This window comes from Ursus maritimus, unplaced genomic scaffold, assembly GCF_017311325.1.
Source record: "Ursus maritimus isolate PB19 unplaced genomic scaffold, ASM1731132v1 scaffold_34, whole genome shotgun sequence".
Taxonomy (NCBI): Eukaryota; Metazoa; Chordata; class Mammalia; order Carnivora; family Ursidae; genus Ursus; species Ursus maritimus.
This window is the reverse complement of record NW_024426008.1, coordinates 14,878,530-14,898,535: the sequence shown is the minus strand read 5'-3', so window position 1 is coordinate 14,898,535 and position 20,006 is coordinate 14,878,530. Positions and strand designations below refer to the sequence as shown.

The 20,006-nt window shown below is 38.9% G+C and overlaps 1 long non-coding RNA gene across 1 annotated transcript in view; it reads left to right on the top strand.

The window, feature by feature from the left end:
- Nucleotides 1–20,006, top strand: part of LOC103663265 — a 36,045-nt gene that overhangs the window by 3,276 nt on the left and 12,763 nt on the right. The gene's annotated exons all lie outside the window — the stretch shown is intronic.

Sequence of the window (20,006 nt, the reverse complement as noted above, 5' to 3'; positions counted from 1 at the left end):
AATAAATAACATCTTAAAAAAAAAAAAAGAAAGAAACCCTATATTTTGAAGACCCAAGTATGATTGCCAGGTGTATTTCTAATTTGTTGCTTCTAATGGTTGCATAATACTCCATGGTGTGCACCCCCCACATTTTACCCACCTGCTATCTTGGGGATGGACACCTGCGTTGCTTGCACTTTCAACCTACACAGATAATACTGATATTGAAATCCATTTCTTCCTTTCTTCTTTGTACCGTATTTATTGGCAGTTGGGTTTATTTTTTCCTGGAATCAATGCATTTGTGTTCCTGAATATTCTTTGCCAACAGAAGCATTTGTTTTGATGTGCATTATTTTTCCTCATGCAAATAGATTCGCTCTCCTCCACACACCTATATATATATATTTATTATTTATTATTTTGATCTTGATTTAAATTTGATGGGTCTGCTGGTTATTTATTACATAAATGTGATCATGCTGTACTTGTCATTTTTTCTTCCAGCTATCTGATGCTAAATATTAATGTTAGCATTTGTGAGGACATTTTTTAAAAGTCTGCACACCGCTGAATACTATAAGCTGGGTGTGTGTGGGTGTGACTAACACTTCAAGTGGGTTTTATTTTCGTCTTGATTCGATGAGATATCCGAATATGTTTCAGAAATACACAATACTGCCAAGATCCTGAGGTAATCAACAAATACAAAATTAATGGCAGATGACAAAAATGACTAGAATGTGAAATGCCAAATACAGAACACCATCAGATGCGCACAACACAGTTCAAAACGATCTGGATAAAATGTGTGCAAAACAAAGAGTATTCAGCATAATGTATTACTGTATAAAGCATTTACTCCCTCAACCAACATATCTTATGGAATTTGCATTTTGAATTCAAATAAGAGTAATAATGAAAATTAATAAATCATTAAGTTCCACGTGCTTGCTACCTCGCTAATGATATGAAATAGAATACTTTCTCAGAAGAGAATAGCAGGCTCTAAATCACATATTTCAGTGGATAAAACTTGCAAGCACACTGTTTCATCAGATCTACTGTGTTATTAGTATCTATATTTCTGTATTTGACTTTTCAAATTGATGACAGAGATCACTTGATTTCCCTTTGGGTAGAGTCGGGCTCTCGCATGAGCTCTTTACTATGAGCTCAAGTTTTAGCTACTCTCCCAAGATAAGTAATAGGTTGCCTTGTACATGATATAAAAAGCAAAATGCACACTGATCAAAATATAAATGCTGTTATTTATCCAGATAGTTGTAGTCTTGGATATGGTGGTCAAGGCTCTACAGTGTGCAACAGCAGTGTTTCTCACGCAGTATTCATGGCTTGTTCTTTTCTCTTTTGCTAGAGAATGGAGTCACTCTATTCTGCATGGAAGTCCACATTTTCACACCATACTGTACTCTAATATAGATGACATGGTCAGCAAGTTTGTTTGGGGAACTTACTTTTAGGATAATTTCTTGCAGTATGAGGTCATATTAGAAATTTCACGAGCTAGAAACAGTAGAAGCTATCACCTCACCAGAAGAGATCACTCTATTCAAAAGATGCACAAATAGGTGTGATAAGGGAAGCTTGGGAGGAATTGAAGCCTGCCCTACAACTGTGTCCGGGTGTATTTCTCGTGCATGTTGTGATGCCAGTTGTGTACGGAGCAAACAAAGGGTTAAGTTCCAAAGCTATGGAGCCTCAGAATTGAATTCAGGCATTGGCTTTGTCCCTTGTGTGACCCTGGAAAAATACTGAACCATCTCCACATCTCTTCTCTAAAGTGAGGTTAATTACAGCCTCCCCCCCCCACCCCCCAGATACCAGTGCAAAGAAGTGGTCAATATCCATATCTTCATCCTCATCCGTGTGGTCATCATTGTCATGAAAACCTGGAAATAAGATATATTGATGCTGAACCTCATTTTTGCTACCGGCTTTTGTAAGATTTAGTAGAAAACACAAATAACATTATTAATTTTGATATTATGTCCTCACAGAGGTGAATCTACAATTCGAGCAGTCTAGAAATTTTAATTTTTAATGTGGCATTTCTAAGTGTCAGGTTTCCAAGAACTGATCCCATTCTTTGATGTCCTGTTAAAGTTACCCTTGAGAAAAAGATGAGGTCTGACGTATAGTTACTTGCTTTGGTCTTCAACAATGAAAAAAACATCTAGCTGATGTATAGATCATCTCAAAAATGAATATACCCTGCTTAAAGGGTGAATTTGAAACCATTAAAAGGACAAATTAGTATTAACAAAACCTAATATAATCAGACCCTCATATTGTGCTCATACAAACTCACGGCTTTTGGAGCCAGGTAAGTTCAAGTTCAAGTCCTGGCTCTAGGTCTTCTGAGTTGTCACAGTGAGCAAGGCCTATAATGTCCTTGAGGCCAAGTTTTCTCTTCAGTAAAACAAGCATAATTATATATACCTTGTAATTCTGTATTATGCGTTAGAGAAAAAAACTATATAAATAGCCTACAAGAGATAAACATTCAAAGGCTACTTGTGATTATAATTATTATTGCTACACACATCATAGCCATCATTATCATAATAATATGTAATAGTGTTTATTTTGTAGTAAAATATTTCCAATATTTTTACTTGTTTGATAAGTAATGACTATACTTTTTTAATTATTTTATTTTTAATTGTTATAAACACATAATACAAAATTACGATCTTAAACATGGTAAAGTGTACAGCTCAGTAGTGATAAATATATTCACATTATTGTACAACAGATCTCTAGAACCTCTTCTTTTGAATCTCTCCATTTCACACAATTCAAGCTAAAAAATGAAATTCTCAGGGCTTTTTCTCTTTGCGTCTTTAAACAGGGAAGGAGTAGGACTGTCCTTCACTCCAGGAAGCTGCTGTAATTGGCACAGCAGGTGTGTAGAGCTCTCAGCCAGTGTGTCCTCCGACCACAAGCTGAGCAGAGTCAAGGCCTGACAGTGAGCCCCACAGCCCCTCCTTTGGCGTCGGTAGCTGCTCTCCATACTCACACACAAGGCTCTCTGCCCACCGTGATCCCTTTGTTTCAGATCACCTTTCTGGATGAAACAAATTTCATCTTTAACCAGGAATATATATGTAGATAGAGAAACCCTATAACTAATGAATTTCTATATTGAACTCTTCTTTAGAGTAAGTAGTCACTTTTATATTTTAACACTGGTTACATCAAATTTTACATGCTAGGTTTCCATAAGATAGGAGTGTGTGGTTTTTGTTTTTTGTTTTTTTTTAATGTAGAATAGAATTTGAGCAGTCGATCCCACAGAGGGTGTGTAGACAGGAATATACCGAGATAGGGAAGTGATTATGCATGGGAGGAGGTAATCCTTCCAAAAACTAGATCTATCTATTGTGTGTTTGGCTTTCCCCTTTGTTGCGTTTTGAGGGCACCCAATGAATCATGTCCATATTATTTGCCGAAGATCAGTACTGGCTTCAGGATGAACACAGATCGGTCAAGATTCAAATATCAGCATTTTCATCATCAGAGCTAGCTTGCACACTATATCCTAGAGCCAGAGCAAGTAGGCTTGCCCATTCTTCCACCTGAATTAGACATACTTGTCCACTGAGTCTCCCCTGGAAGCATAAAACCTGCTCCTCTAAGCACAGTCCATTCGTGATTATAGATGAAATGTTCCTTCTCTATAGAAAGAACCCAGAAGTGGCTAAGCCCAATGGGTCCAGTGCCTTTCCTCAAACCCATCAAAATGCTTTTCTTCTGAGAAGAGAGCGTGAGGGCCATCCAGGATGTCAGGGAGCGCCAGATGGAAACAAGGAGATCTAGTCTAATTCACATATAATCGTAGAGGTATAAGGGGGAAAAATGTACAGTCTGCATAAAGAAGTCTGAGTATGGGACTAAACAATAGGATATTTGTTCTAGAGGCAACTTAGAGATCACCCAACACAACCAACATCATTTCACAGGTAGAAAATGAAATCATAGAGCAGGTATGGCATTTTCCCAACATCTCAGCACGAGCAGTATCTAGAGTTCAGATTTCACAGTATCAATTCCACTGGTCATCCTACCCAGTGCTAGAAGATGTTATGTGTTGTTTTCCTAATCTATTCATAAAAGCCAAAAACACATGGGGTACACAGAAAGTGCTTTATAATTTTCTTAATAGTGCCCTGATATAATTTGGCTTATCTGCTTATGGCCAACTCTGCCATAGAAACATTGAGATAATTTTCCACTGAGATTTCAGCTCCCAGCAATGCCTTGAATATACTACCTGTTCAATATGCTTAATAAATACAAGAAAAAGAATAAATTACTAATTTCACTACAGTTGGAAGATATATCAATTAATGAAAGAACGAAGATTCACACAGATGTCATATCATTATTACAGTAAGAAAAAGACATTAAAAATAGTCTGGGAGGCAGTTTAGGGATGGGTTGTTTGAATTTATGGGATGTCTTGTGATGCTGTATTTTGCTTTCCTGTAGTACCACAGACGACACCACTAGGAATGGCTATTTCATTCCCAGGAAAACTTGCACCTTTGTTAATGTGTATCAAGTATATCATGATGAACCAGTCACCAAAATTATGTCTTGGGGTAACATTTTTTTCATTGTTTGTTTACTATTTATTAATCTGGGAAAGATTTACATTCTTCCTAACCAAATTTCATTCCTTCTGTTTCTCTTGAAAGAAACTGGAGAGAAATTCAGTGTTCTCCCCTCACTGATAACGGGAAAGATGAAATCTTAATATAAATTCATTCAGGGCAATCCAATTCCAAAAGTGGGCTCCCTGGGAGAGGTGCAAACCAAAGATGTCGTGGGCTCATTCTCCGCATGGGTGTGGCCAAGTGATGTTGGAAATGTAGTCTGAAATCCCCCACGGGAATGTGTCACTATGCACGTATTTTTTTCCTCTCTGATTTTATTTGCTTTTTTGTCCACCCCAGTACCTAGATCAATGCCTGGTACATAGTGGGCCCTCAATAAATATTTGTGAATAAAATGCTGCTAGAGGCTCAGCCCTATCAAGTATTAACAGGCAGGCTGAGCTGAAGGTGCCTCACACACTGTAAGTAAGGATGAAGAAGGGATCTTGGTGGCGGGTGGGGTGGGGATAATGAGCTCCGCAGCTAATATTCCTGGACCCCTTGTGTGCTGGGCACCAAATCCTGAAGTACCTCCCATGACTCTCAACAATCACCCCATTAGGTCGGACTATCATCATCCCGATTTTGCAGATGAAGAAACTTTCAACCAAGCTAAACAAATTGCTTAAGATCACCGTGTTCAGCAGGTAGTAGAAGCAGGACTCACATTTAGGTGCTTAAATCTTGTTTCACGGAAAGCAGATGCTCCATGTGGTCCGGGCTCGATGTTTCTAGTAAACTGGTGGAGACTGCATCCTTAGGCACCCAGTGGGCTCTATGTACAGCTTCTCCATCTTCATCCAAGACCTCATCTTATTAATGTCTCCTGCTCCAGGCTGGTAGGGAGGCAGGTGATTCTATTCTGTGCACCTGACCACATCTTCACCATCTATCAAAACAGTGGAACCCAGTGCATGGGCTGTCCCACTGCAAAACTTACCATCACCAAGAGCGATACCTCCATTTGCTAGACCCGGCAATCGAACTGAATACAACGAAGCATTTTTAAGCTGAGTATAAAAAGAAATAGAGTCAGTATAAATTTAATGGCATTTATTCTCAGTGAGTACAAGCTCGAGTATCCCAAGGGTTCTGGGATCTCAAGCACTTGTGACTATATTGAATATTAAGTCATGTTCAAACAAATGGAGCTAACACAGGTGTTGATAAAGAAATGCTATTTGCATGAAGGCACTTGTTGAAGCCGAATAAGTATGTAATTCCAGACTTGATATTAATGGAGAAATTATTCATGTTTAATCTAAAACAGAGGTCACAAACTCAAGCACCCACTGAGCAGTGGAAAATACCAAAAATGAGAGAACTGTACTCGTTGAAGCACTGGAGAGAGGTCATCTGTTCTGTCTAATACAGCCCAGTAAACTGCTGACAAGCAGGCCATTGTTCCTATGTTGTCCCCTCTTTTCATTATAAAACAGAACCTGGAAATGCAGCTTTTCATGTGGAATCTTCTGATTTTTAAGCATCAGCAACAATGAATTACATTGAAAAGATTGTGAGAGGAAAATGAAATTTACTGGAGGACTGAGTATGACTTGTAGGTCTCCAGGTGGCATTGGGTGCAAAGAGAAACATTTTTTTTTCCTAGACAGAGGGGTGACATCTATAACACAAAGAAGCCCATTACTTTGTAGAGTCAAGTGGGTCCCCAATGATGGCCTAGGATGTATTAGGAAACATGCTGGCACTCGTCATCATAGATAAGCCAAATACGGTGCCCGTTAACAAAAGGTGGAGGGAAAAGAGAGAACCAGAAGCACAACAATTTGGGGGCCGTGGGGAACCCCATAATCAGGGTTGCTTTCTGGAACCCTGGATCCTCTCTGTGAGGATGTAGGAAGGCCACTTCCTAAACATGTTTGCAACACAGTGAGAGGTGTGGCTCAAAGTCTCATCATTCTGGCTCATTTTGCTTAAAGCAAAGGAAATTGAGAAGATTACTTTTCATTTATACCACAATTCTGGAATATTCTTGTGAGAATTTTGTGGAAGTTTTGACATAACATTTTTAAAAATTGAAATAAGTATTCAAATATTTTATTCACTAATGACTCAGAAGTCGTTTTAGTGAATATTAAGTATAAATATACTAAATCTTTGTAGTAACTAAACTTGTCAATAAACTAAAAGAAAAAATGACTTTTATATCCATAATAATTATGTAGGTATAATTATGTCCCCATAATTACATATATACATATGACACATGTATATAATATGTATATACATATTGTGTGTTTGTGTATGTAAAATCTATAACAGATATGCCAAACTTGAACAAAACGTTTCATGCAAGACAAAATTATCGTGAAGTTGGCAGCAAAGGCAAAAGTGATAAAATGACTTCCTTCTAAAATTTTACTTTTGTCTATCTTATGCAGAACTATTTGGGATAATCCCAACTTATTTAGACCGCAGAGATTTCTAAACGAAAACAGGAAATGAAAGTCTTGAGGACGAAATGTTGATATTTGGAACGGGGCTCTGGAAATGTCTAGGGGAAGATATTGCATAAAACGAGATATGCATTTTCATCACTCCAATGGCTCGAGCTGAAGAAATACCCCGGAGCTGAACCTGACCAGACACCCACGTGCAACTTCGCTGGAAGCCAAAACATATCCACTCCAAACAGAACCCCATTCTGTTTGTGTTCTTAGATTCTCAGACGGGATGGAAGATTTCTTGTGTAATTCAGAAAAATCAATGGGGTTCAAATTCATTTGACAAGCAATTTAAAGATCCTACCCCACTAAACTACTACTGGCTCCTGTCCTTGTCTATCCTCCTAATGTAGGAAGTGTTTTCTTAAAGCGGGGGGCACAGTCTGAGTTCTAATGTAAGAGATCTTGTCTCACAAGAACATTCTAAGAAAATAATGAAGGGTGATGTAATTCGGGGCGTCTGAAGCCTGTGTCTCATGTGGTGGGTGGTGTTCCAGTTGTCACTGGGTCACTGCGAGCAGGGAAGAAGGGAAAGAAGGGTGGTGGATTGAGCCAGCAGGCAGGGGGCTCTGTCTACCTTCTTTTTACCACAGCTTCCAATGGAGAGGTGCGCTTACATTTGTTTTAAATATAGGGTTCAGAATAAGAACAAGGTTCTGGTATTAAACATACTTCTTATTTAGGAAATAATAGATGCTCAAAGAGGTTTAGAGAAAGGAGCTAGAGTCACCTAGAACAGCAAAGAAGATTTAATGGTGATGAGAAATGAGCTGTGCTAGATTTAGAAAGGTAGAGGGCAGAAAAGGACATGAGGGCAGATTTCTTCAACAGCCATTTTTATATCAGCTCTTCTGTTTTCTGCATTAACAATTTTACTTCAGGGCAAATTGGTGTTTTTACCATGTTACTGATTTCTTCTCGCACCTGCGAAATACACTTGTGTATTGCTTTGCTAGGGCCACCATAACAAAATACCATAGTCTGGTGACTTCAACAACAGAAATTTATTTTCTCACGGTTCTGGAAGCTGCAAGTTCAAGACCAAGGTATTGGCAGGGTTGGTTTCTCCCAAGGCCTCTCTTCCTGTTTGTGGAGAGCTACCTTCTCACGTGGCCCTTTCTCTATATGCACACATCCCTGGCATCTCTCCTTTTCCTTAATAGGACACCAGTCATATTAGATTACAGCCTCCCCCTAAGAGCCTCATATTAACCTAACCATATCTTTAAGGACCTCATCTCCAAATACAATTTCACTCTGAGATACCAGGGAGTTGGACCTTCAGCATATAAACTGGGTGGGGGTGGGGAACACAATTCAGTCCATTACATGTTATGAAGAAAAAAAAAAAGATAGCAATTTAAAAAGTATATTTTTCAGTGTGGTACCCAGCACTAAGTATGTGGTCCTTTAATTGAAAGTGGTAGTGAGCTAAGGCATATAGGGAACATAAAATGGACAGTTTGAAAGACCATTTCAGACTGAAGGGTTAAGGAGAGCTGTATCATAAAGGATTTGGAACCAAAGCTGAGCGATAAGAGCATATCTGAGGTCTAATGCACATGGGGAGGGCAGTGGGGGAGGGGAGGCTCTAGCTAATGACCTCCCCACTAGGACATAGCAATGGAAGCAGAGAAGCTAAAATGACTCAGAGACATTAAGAATTAGTGTCAGGACTGGGTCTTTCTTTTCAAATATACATAAATCCAGCATTATCCTTGGAAATAAACAAATTGGATTGCTTGTCCTTTCTTGAAAAAGCTTTTGAAATTATTTATATTATCCCCATGACAGCATGTCAAACTGAAACTGTTTTTACATTTTTTTCTGTAAGAAAACTGTCAAATCTTCTGTATACTCACCAATAATGGGGATGACTAGAACATTACAGGAATCTGTTTATCTGGTATTTTCTTTAAAGAATTGTATCTTTCTAGCCTCTTGTTTTTCTTTAAGCAGTAAAGCAAATATGATTCTGTACTTTTTCACACATTGTATTATAATGCTAATTTTCACTTTTACTGTGCTCCTACGGTGTAATTAAATAGTGTACTATTAAGCTTTTTGTAAAACTCATGAGTTTACATTTTATGTATTTTAGAAACATAGATAAAACAAGGAAAAGAAATTTTCAAAGCAAAATAGGAGTAATTTTCTTGGTCATTTAATATGTAAAAATGAGTATGTAAAAATTGTAAAATTTGTAAATTGTAAAAAAATATGTAAAAATTATATATATTTACCTTGAAGTAATATATTTTACACATTGTAATCCGAAGCGATGCCGTGTACCAAAATATTATATCGAAATAACTTATATTAACATAAACACTTTAAATAATCATCTGGAAACCACACGCAGAATTCTTTATGACTCTAGGGCAGGTGATAATACACGTATCTATGCATCAGTGACAATCCAAGGTGAGTGAAGTCCCAAAAGTCACTACATATGAAGTAAAAAGGCAGAGTTATAAGAAATAGACATCCTGCTGCACACGAGTATCTATAGATAACTTCCTGCCTTTCTTGTAGCTACAACCCCTTGGGGCTCTTTGTCACATTATGGAGACGAAGACCAGTCTGGAAACATTATCCGCTGCGGACGCGAGCGAGCACGGAACGTGTCTGGTCTCAAGTGGTTTTTCAAAGAAGAAATCTTGCACTAAAATTTAGAAGGCCATTTATATACTTCCATACTGCAATTCTCTAATTTCATCCCAGTTAAGCCTATCATGAAGGTATAATATCAATCCAGGCAACAGGATAAGAAATCTGAACCACTTTTGAGAGGCAGAAGGGGATTTTACCATCTACATAATTATTAATTGGGCTGTAAAATCTGCAGATGCTTCCAGGCCCTCTGGTTATGGATGCCTGACTTGATGTTTCAGATTCACACAGGACCTCCCCCCCCCCAACAAAATCCAAGATTCATGCTTTAAGCAAACAAAACAGCACCCGACTATGTACACCCTAAATCAGAAATAGCTAAAGGGAATTGTTTTATGGCCTAACGGGTTATAAAACAAATTTTCTGTAGGGAGTACACTACTGGCTTTCTCTTAAGAGTAAAAATGCAGGACGCAGGCAATTGACGCTTCATCATAAACATTATTAACACAGAGAGAGCCAAAATAAAAAAAAATCATAAAATTTTATAGGTCGTCTTCTTCCCCTCACGTTGTTTATTGAGAGTAGTTAACCTCAACCCAATATGACTATCAGGCCGCCCCACTAGGAAGCCACACACGTACCCATCATACCATTGTCATTACCCCCCGTGGACGGAAGCATGCAGCATGAATGCATTTTCCAGCTAAGTGAGATGACCAAGCTCCCAAAGTCATATTTCAATGAATCTTAATAAAAGTCTCTCAGGGTTTCTGATGTTTGAAAATGCACTTACCACATAAACTTTCATATTTTCCAAACTTTATAGTGACATTTCTTTCTATCAGGTACTGCACTGGGCTGGAGTCGTTTTATGCTCTCCTAGTCATATTTCCCTCCCAGCCCCAGTACCTGGTTTGAGTCATCATTTCAATGCCAACCTCCCCAACTTCCCTGCAAGGTCGGCAGAAACAAGGTGGCTTAGCTTCCCGTTGTAGCCACTGTGTCCAGCACCGTCTCAGGCACGGAGCAGACAATCGATGACGAGTGGTTTGCTCGATGAATGGATCAAGTGGAGGAGCAGGAGAAGTTCTAGCGAAAGGAGATGTCTGAGATTTTCTAGTTTGGGTATTATTTCTGGCGTGTCTGCTCCCAGTTGAACTTCTACCCGGTAGCCTACATCTCCTCAGTCTGCAAATCTGTTCAGTCTTCTCACACTTGTTCAAGCTATAAAATGCAGGTCTCATCAAATAAGCCTTTTTTTCTTTACATTTTTATGGCCCCAGACTCCAGCTAGAAATTAGCTGCCCTATCTCTCTCTCCAGAACCAGTGTCAAAGTATATCCCAGGTATTTAGGAAACTCTCCAAGGGTAACGACTGCAATGTGTTCCAGAAAGTCACTATGTTTTTCCCGCTCCAACCTCTTGTCTTGTCAACACACATACATATTGGCAGCTGACCCTGTCATTGTCTTCACCAGAAACATCAGTTTTTCTAGTAGCATCTGTCATTTCTGCCCACTCCGAGAGAGAGAAACAGTCACTACTTCTTTCCTGTAATGTTTACACCCAAGGATGAGTGTTGGCGTTTACCTATTTTTGGCACAACCGAAAGTTACTGGTAATTCTGAAGAAGGCTTACTTGAAGGTTTGGGGTTATTGGAAAGGACTGCACCACCCATTCCCCCCCAAAATCAAGCCTTGTCACCTACCGCCTAAGTCCAGACTGTGCCCAGGACCTCATCCTGAACGAATCCTCCACTCTCTTTGCTCCCTATGGACAGGTGCCATTCCTCCCCATCCCCATCAGAACTGTTCACTTCAGCTTTTGCACATTCTGAGGCTGGTCAAACAAAGAAACAAATTAGCCTTCTCTCAGTCCTAGAGAGAGGGGGTTTACCTTCTAACCCTTGCCCCAGGCATAACCTCTGATTTTCCACTTCTTACCCTAGGATTAACCCCTGCCGGGGATGACTAAAGCCAAAACGTTTATTTCATTCAGGGCCAATCTTAGGTCCCACAGAAGAAAGCTGGTCATATGATCTCAACAGATATTCACATTGTTGCTTTCCAAAATCTGGGGCATTTATTCCCATTTTCATCACCATGTTTTGCTAAAATCAGAAAAACAAGCATTTGTCTTGATTTGTTCTATTTTTCTCAAGCTTCTGCTGTTGCATTGCCAAAGACGAAAGCTCTAGCAGTCTTTGAATACCTTCCGTGTCAGGCAATGTAGTCGGCATCTTTAAATTATTAATTTGACACAAACCATGGAATAGTCACTGATAGTATCTTTTTGTAGAAAACGAGGCTCAGAAAGAGGAAGTGATATATCTAAGATCACCCTGCTGATAAGAATTTAATCCAGGGTGAACATCTATAGCAAACTCAATTCAAAGCTTGTATAATTTCTATGATGGTAGAGGTTTCAAGAGCATATTCCTTAACTCACATGAAATTTTGGCAGCATCTTAGTACATAAAATGATGTTTCTAGTCGAAATAAGGAAGGAGAGTTTAGAACTTGGCCTCTTTGTCTCTCATCCCACAGCCCATAGTGCCAGAAACCTAGGGGTAAGATGTAGGATAGATTTAGGGAAACCATCTAAGTATATATGAAATGACTGAAATACATTCCAAAGTTACATCATTCAGAAAACCGATTTCAGGTAGAGTAAAGCTTAAATGAAAAAAGCCAAACTGTGAAATGTTTAGAAGAAAATATTTTAAGAAAAATAAGGAAAATTTCTTAAACCAGGTGCAATCATGCAATCCATACGAAAAATGACTACTTCATTTACTACATTGAAATTTAGAATTTCCGCCCAGGAAAAGGCAAAAAACAAATGCAAAGAGCAAAAACAAAAACAAAAAAAGCAAAAAACAAACAAACAAACCCAAGAAGCAAAAACAAGCCACAGAGTGGGAAAAGATGTTGGCAACATGTACAACAGATAGAGGAACTGTATCCAGAACTAAAAAGAATTTATTCGAATCAGTATGAAAAAGATCATTGGTACCCCCTTCCCCTACCCCTCAAAATGAGCAAAGTTTGTGAATAGGCAGAAAAGCAAAAAGGAAAAGGAAAAGCCATGAAACATGAGATGTCACCCACCTCAGTAATAATCACTGAAGTACACATTAAAGCACCCGAAATTACCACCTAGTAGACTGGTCACAAGTCTCAGTAGACTGCTCACAATTTACAAGTCTGACAATACGGATGGTGGTAAGAATTTGGAGAAATGAGAATGTGCATTCCCTCTTGTTCAGGGTGTAAAGGGCACAACCAATATGAAATTTGGAAACTTTTAATCAACTTGAAGATGCACTTACTTGATATTCAGCAATTCTGTGAGAGAAATGGTCACACGTGGGCACAAGAAGGCATGCATCGTCCCCTCCAGCTTTCTTTCTTCTATTTCTGAAAAATTAAAACAACTTAATGCTTATCAATGAGATGCTAGACAAATGTAATTATGTTGCAGTTACATAACAGAATACAATGGTGTAAACCAGTATACCAGCCTTCCATGAATCATGCATAGGGGTAAGAAGCACAAAATTCAGTATCTTGTGGATGTGCGTGTATATTTTTATTGATTCTGTTGTTTGTGGTTACCTGGGAGAAGAGACAGATGTGATATGGATAGAATGTTGACAAAAATACAACTTAGGGGGCGCCTGGGTGGCTCAGTCAGTTGAGCATCCAGCTCTTGGTTTCCGCTCAGGTCCCGATCCCTGGGTCTTGGGATTGAGCTCTGCCCTGGGCCTTATGCTCAGCTCAGACTCTGCTTGTCCCTTTTCCTCCCCCTCTGCTCGTCCCCCCACATGCCTACACTCTCTCCCTCTCATATAAATAAAATCTTTAAAAAATTTTTTAAATACGATTTTTTTTCTATTTCTGTTTAGGCTTATGCTCTGAATACGCAATATAGTATTGCGTTTATTTGAGATTGCAAATTCCCTCTGCTTCTGTGAACTCACGTCAAGGGTGAAGAAAGGCTTAAGAACGGCAAATCTCTGACATAAAATTCATGGATTTGGTCTAGAGAAGGGGTTGCTCTTCAGACTCTCCGACTAGACAAAGGAACTTTGACTTCAAACACCAGGTTATAGAAGCTTGGCATTAATTAAATTAAAACCAAATCTGGCAACTGAGAATAGGAAACAAAAACTGTTCCTATAAAACCTTAAAAGTCAAGGATCATTCATGGATTGATTAAGAAGCTCTCCACACCTACGAAACACTTTTAGTTCTTAATGAGTGTTTTCAGGTGCCTATTCTAAGCCAGGCACTTTAGATGCCAGGCATAAAAGAGATGACTGAAATATATCCCTAACTTCAGAAGCTCTTTAAGGGAGAGGCAAATATTGATAATTGTGTATATGTGTGAGTATATATACATAGTTATACATACATATTTTTTAATTGTTCTAAAACTGGCCATAAAAAAATTCAAGCTTCCTCTTCTCCCTTCTCATGCAAATAAGGTGGGTGTGCATTTGAAAATTCCTTTGTGATTTCCATTCTGTAAAAAGTCCATGGCAGGGTGAATGTCCTTTTTCGATCAAGATCAAGTATATTTGTATAGTTCCGCCAATTTATTTCTTTGCACAGCTGGTCCTGTTCTGCCTGCATTTTGACCTTCGTCTCTCTGTTTAGAATTGCCAAGAAGCTTGCCACATTAGTACAGGAGAGAACAGGGCAGTTGAGAATCCAGCGCCTTGGGAAGAGGGTTTCAACCCCTTTGGAGGGCAGAACCTGAACCAGCGTCTTAGCAGTGCTTCGCCCAGTGTCTGGAACATAAAGTCATTCACCATGTTCTCAGATGAATCATTCCCGAAGTATTTACTGGCAATCCGCTTCACTGGGCCTTCATGGGCTATGGAAAAGTATTGTGTGAAAAGGCTTTCCAAAGTTAAAATAGAGGCGGTGGTGAAATGATTTATACGGTGATCTCTCTTTAGTTAACAATACACTCTACATATTTCAGGAAATTGAGAAATGGAGCCTAGTCTCTCAGAACAGTTCTTTGGAGCAGGAACATAACTGCCTTTGGTTTTGAATTAAGAATCAAAGGTGTTGTCTTCCCCAGGCTGTTGGGCAAGGTCATAGGAACCCAATTACTCTACACCTGGGAAGCTGCTGTTTGTGTTTTTGGTTAAAAACGTTTATAAGCTGTTCTCTCCATTTAAAGAAAGTGAACTCGCTCCCTTCTCCTCCCCACTGCTTCCTGCTCTATACTACACACACAAGTTATTAAACCATACAAACGGGAGCTGCACAAAGTATAAACTTATGGTTTGATGCGTATTTACAAACTGAACACCACCAGGGTCCTGGAACCCCCTGCCATTTTGTGCCTTTTTCCAGGTTTCAATCTCTGTGCGCCAATGATAACCATTATCCTGACCTCCAGTGTCATTGTTTGGTTTACCTGTTTTTGAATGGTAAACGGGGGAATCAAACAGCATGTACGCTTTTTGGGCTTGACTTCTTTTGTGCTCCCACGTCCGACCCATGTTGTGTGCAGTTCTCTTGTACTCCTTCTCATTGCTACAGAGTCCCATTAGGCGAATACACCACAATGTATGATTTTTTTCTGCTGACAGAAGCCACTTGGGTAGTTTTTACTCTGGGTCCATGGTGACTGGTGCTATGAACATTTTGGTGGACATTTTTTGGTGAACATGTGTGCATTTCTGTTGGCCATACACGCACAGGACTGGACTTGCTGAGTCATAAAACATTCATATGCTTACTCTCAAACTTCCGGCTGGTTTTTCAGCATGGTTGTATCAATGTGAAAGGTGAAAGAGTTCTTGGATTTTTCCACATCCTCTTCAACAGTTGCTGTTTCCTGTATTTTTGTTGTAGCTACCATGATGGCAAACATACCCTTATTAAAGAGGCAGATGGTCAGAAACATCCCTGGCCTTTGCCTTTAAATGAACTTGATTTTGGCAATGTGAGCTGGTCCATTCTCTCTTAATGAAACGAATCTGGGGCAGACTGAGTGCATTCACACACGGAAGTCCTTCAAAAGTGAATGATCTCCCAGCCCTCAGCCACCTCCCCTCAAATACAAATGATCTTAGCTAATGGTTACCATGGCCTCCTGAGAAAGTAGGTTTCGCCAACACTGTCTTTTTCTAGTTTCCTTGGGAAGAGATGGTACGGGATTCTCCCCATTAATCACAACAATCTCTGCCTTCAAAATATATCTGTTACCGCAATGTCTATGTTTCATTTCTGATTCCGGGAGGAGGGTAGAAGTGGTTATTTACACCTGTTGATCTTGTGGCATATGTCTTTTACATTTTTTGGGATTCTACTTTTTACAACAGTTGAGACTGAAAAACAAAATGTTTTCTTTATTGATTCACATTTCTAAAATTCCTTCTTGGTCCAAAGTCTAAGTCTGTTGACCCTTCCAAACTTTTGTCTTTCCGATTGGAAAAGAAAATCAGGGAGAGAACATTTTGAGATCTTATTATTTTCCATTGTCTTTGTGCTTCTTTTGCTCTATTTCACTCCATGTATTTTCCAACTAATAGCATTCTGTTTAGCATTTGCTTATTTAAAGACTTGAATTAAGTTTCATATTTTTTCTGAAAGTGTCATTTCACTAGAAAGGTATTTTTTTGGTAATGCAAGCTTAAGGTTTAGCTCTGAAATTCTTCTAATAATTTAGTTGTGAAAGTTTCAAGTTTCTCTTCCTGTTGTATACAGTGAGGTGACCCTATGAATTCCACAGTGAATTTTATAGGCAATGACCCTTCAATAGCTAGTCTCTAAAAAAAAAAAGAACCTTTCCCACACTTAGTTTATAAATATGTCCTTGAATTTGCCTCTTCATTTTGTTTATGGTTATCTCTTACCATAAAAATATGTAATTTAAAAATAGCCAAACACATCTAGTGTTTCCTTTATGATTTTTGAGATTCCTGCCACACCTAGGAAAGCCTAAATTCTCTATTCCAAATTTATACAAATAGCCTCCTACAATTCCTTACAATATTTAAAAAATAATAGCGATCCAGTTCTCTTTCTTTCTGGATAATCAATCACTTTAGCACCATTTATTAAATTAGTCACTCTTTTTAAGCTAGATTAAAACCACATATAGACTGGTATTTCCGTGGATGCTCATTCCATGTGACTAATATGTTTATGCATTTCTTTCTTTCTTTCTTTTTCTTTTTTTTTTTTTTCTATAGAGACAGCCAGCGAGAGAGGGAACACAAGCAGGGGGAGTGGGAGAGGAAGAAGCAGGCTCCTAGTGGAGGAGGAGCCTGATGCGGGGCTCGATCCCACAACGCCGGGATCACGCCCTGAGCCGAAGGCAGACGCTTAACCGTTGTGCCACTCAGGCGCCCCATGTTTATGCATTTCTGTACCAATATCACACACTGTTGACTGCAATGACTTCATAGTTACCTTAGTATCTGGAACTCTTCCACTTTGCTTTCTTAGTTGTTCTTATTCAATATTCATAAATTTCTTGACTACCCTTCAAGATTTGTTCTTCAACATATATTCCAGAATCATTTTATACGGTTCCACAGAAAAGCTCATTGAGATTATAATTTGAGTTGCCTAACATTTGATATTAATTTTGGAGGTACTGACGTTTCTATAGTTAGTTCTTACTCAAGTTATTTTATGTATTTCTTTTGGGTTTCATAATTTAATCTTTATGTCTTACATTATTATTACTGTATTCAGGTCTAAGAATTTTCTTGTTTTGTCTGTATTATAAGTGGGTATGTTTTTCCAGTTTATTTTTAAACATTAAAGTTAAGACAGAGAAAAAGCTACTGATTTTCATAAAGTGTCCAATCAGAGTTAATCTCGGGACTTCTGCAGGAGCTACTGGGAAGAGGTACTCACCTTTCCTCCTAAGCAAGAGATTTTGAAAAACATCTTGTGATGAGAAACCTGAGAACCAACTCAGAATCTGGAGATGGAGACGTAGCGGATTCTAGAGCTATTATTTGAATTTCTGGAACAACACTATCTGAAGCCATTACCATTTGTCCTTTTCAATTATTCAAGCCAATGAACTTCTCCTGTTTCTGTTTGATTTTAGCAGGGTTAAGTAGGTCTTGCTTTTCTTTGCTTATCAAATACGGTGGATATGGAAATTTGAAATGGACTCTTCCAGAAAATTCCAAAGGAGGACTCTTCAAGAAAATGCCAGGTTACACTCTACTACTATCCAAAGGGAATATTTAATGGAGTAGAGTTGAAGAAAAGACAACTGCTGAAATGCCAAGATGTGTAGGATAAAACCAAAACTGCTTCATTAGAGAGCTGACTTTTAAGAGATACTGATACAATAAAAAGTATGACGGTTTCCAAATGCAAAACTGTAAAACTAAAGTGAACCGGTTGTATGAAAGGACCATGAAGGGCATTTATCTTCCAGTGCGTGTGCAACATAAATGTGACATATTAACATTTCCCTCTAATGGAGAGGTTAGAAATTCATCTGGCAATCACTACTTTATTCAAGGCAATTTTATGAATTAAAAGACAAACCTAATGATAATATTAATAGCATAATTATGTTCTTTCACTCAAAGAAAATATAGCTTGAACCCACAATGACATACTGAAATTTCTTTTATATGCATCTTGTTTATCCAGCTGACTGGTTTCTTCATTATTGGCTTTCTGACAAATCATTGCACAACTCTGATTTTGTTTTTTTTTTCAGCTTTAAAGTCCCATTCAGACCAATCAACAGCTTGCAAATATTTGATTCTATTTGAGATTATATTCACGAGACTCTTTTGCTTCCTGTTTGAAACTGGTTAAGACTCCAATAGGATTAGAACTGACCATTTATGACTCAGTTTCAAAACAGAATTTCTGTATCATTTGAGAATTCACTCATGTGTTCTTTCATTTCACTGCACATGTTCATTTGGGTGTGGCTCTAATCCGTGCAGAGTAGGAACATCACTGGAAAAAACCAAAGTTCTCGCTCTCATGAAACTTAAGATTTCAAAGAGGAAAGAACAAATAAACAAATAAAAAATAAATAAACAAAATAGAAATTACGTCAAATGGTGGTGAGCACCGTGAAGTAAGGTGGAGAGAGCAAGACAGAGAATGGCAGGGGGGAGGGGTGGGGATGCCCTTTCATGTGACAGTGAAGAAAGGCCCCTCTTATGAGGTGACTTTTATGCAGAGGGTTGTAGTGAATTAGGGACTAAACGGACATCTAAGGGATACACATTGCAGACAAGGAAAGAGACCCTGAGACAAGAATATGCTTAATTGTACCCAGGGAGTGGCAAGAATGCCTGCAGGGCTGGAGTTCTATGGGGAAGCAGGAGAGACAGAAGACAGGTGCTAAGGGCCTTGATCATCAGGGACATACTTGTTTTAAAAGACTGCTCATGTTTGTGTATGAGAATAGAATACAGAAGGGCAAGTGAAAAGGGCTATTACATACTTGTGGTATCTCTCTCCCGACTGGATGGGGGCCCCCAAGTGTGGGGCAACGATCTGGTAGAAGCTGGTGACACAGGCAGTGGAAGGAGTCACCTGAGGCAGAACAAAAGAGAGAAAAGTTGATTGAATACACCACATGGGAGCAGCAGGCAGCTCAGCAAAGGAGAGAGGCTGCCTGCAAGGAGGCAACGGATGGGGCTGCATTTAAAGGGGTAAGGTGATAAGGTATGAGGTATACGGAACCTTCCCTTTTTTGGTAACTGTGCCTGGTTTTAAGGAGCCCATTGGTCAGTTAGGGCCTATGGATATTTTGAGATGGGTCACCTGATGGGCCTGTCTGGATTCAGCCAGGGGGTCACTCTGGGCCCTTTTTGCCTTGATCAAGTTTCCATTGCTCAAGCCTATTGTCTAAAATCGGTCTCTCCAGTACTTTCAAGATCATAAAATGAGAAGTGACATTGAATGTTGCAGTATGGAGGTCATTAATGACCTTGACAACATTAGTGTAGAAAAAATGAATTTTATGTTTTGACAGAAAGTTATACATTTTCCATAGCATGCTTTTCTGGGTATTCAGATTCTAGGGCAAAACCAGTGAAGTGACTATTATGAGAACACAGCAGAGAGATGATGGTGATTGGACCAGGGAACTCTAAGTGAGAAGGGGTCAAATTCTGGATATACTTTGAAATCAGGTGCAGAGAATTTGATGGATGTGAAACAGGGCTCATCTCTCTCCATGTTCTACCAGAAAAGATATGGGACATTAAGATACTCAGAAGTGTGTTTAATAAAG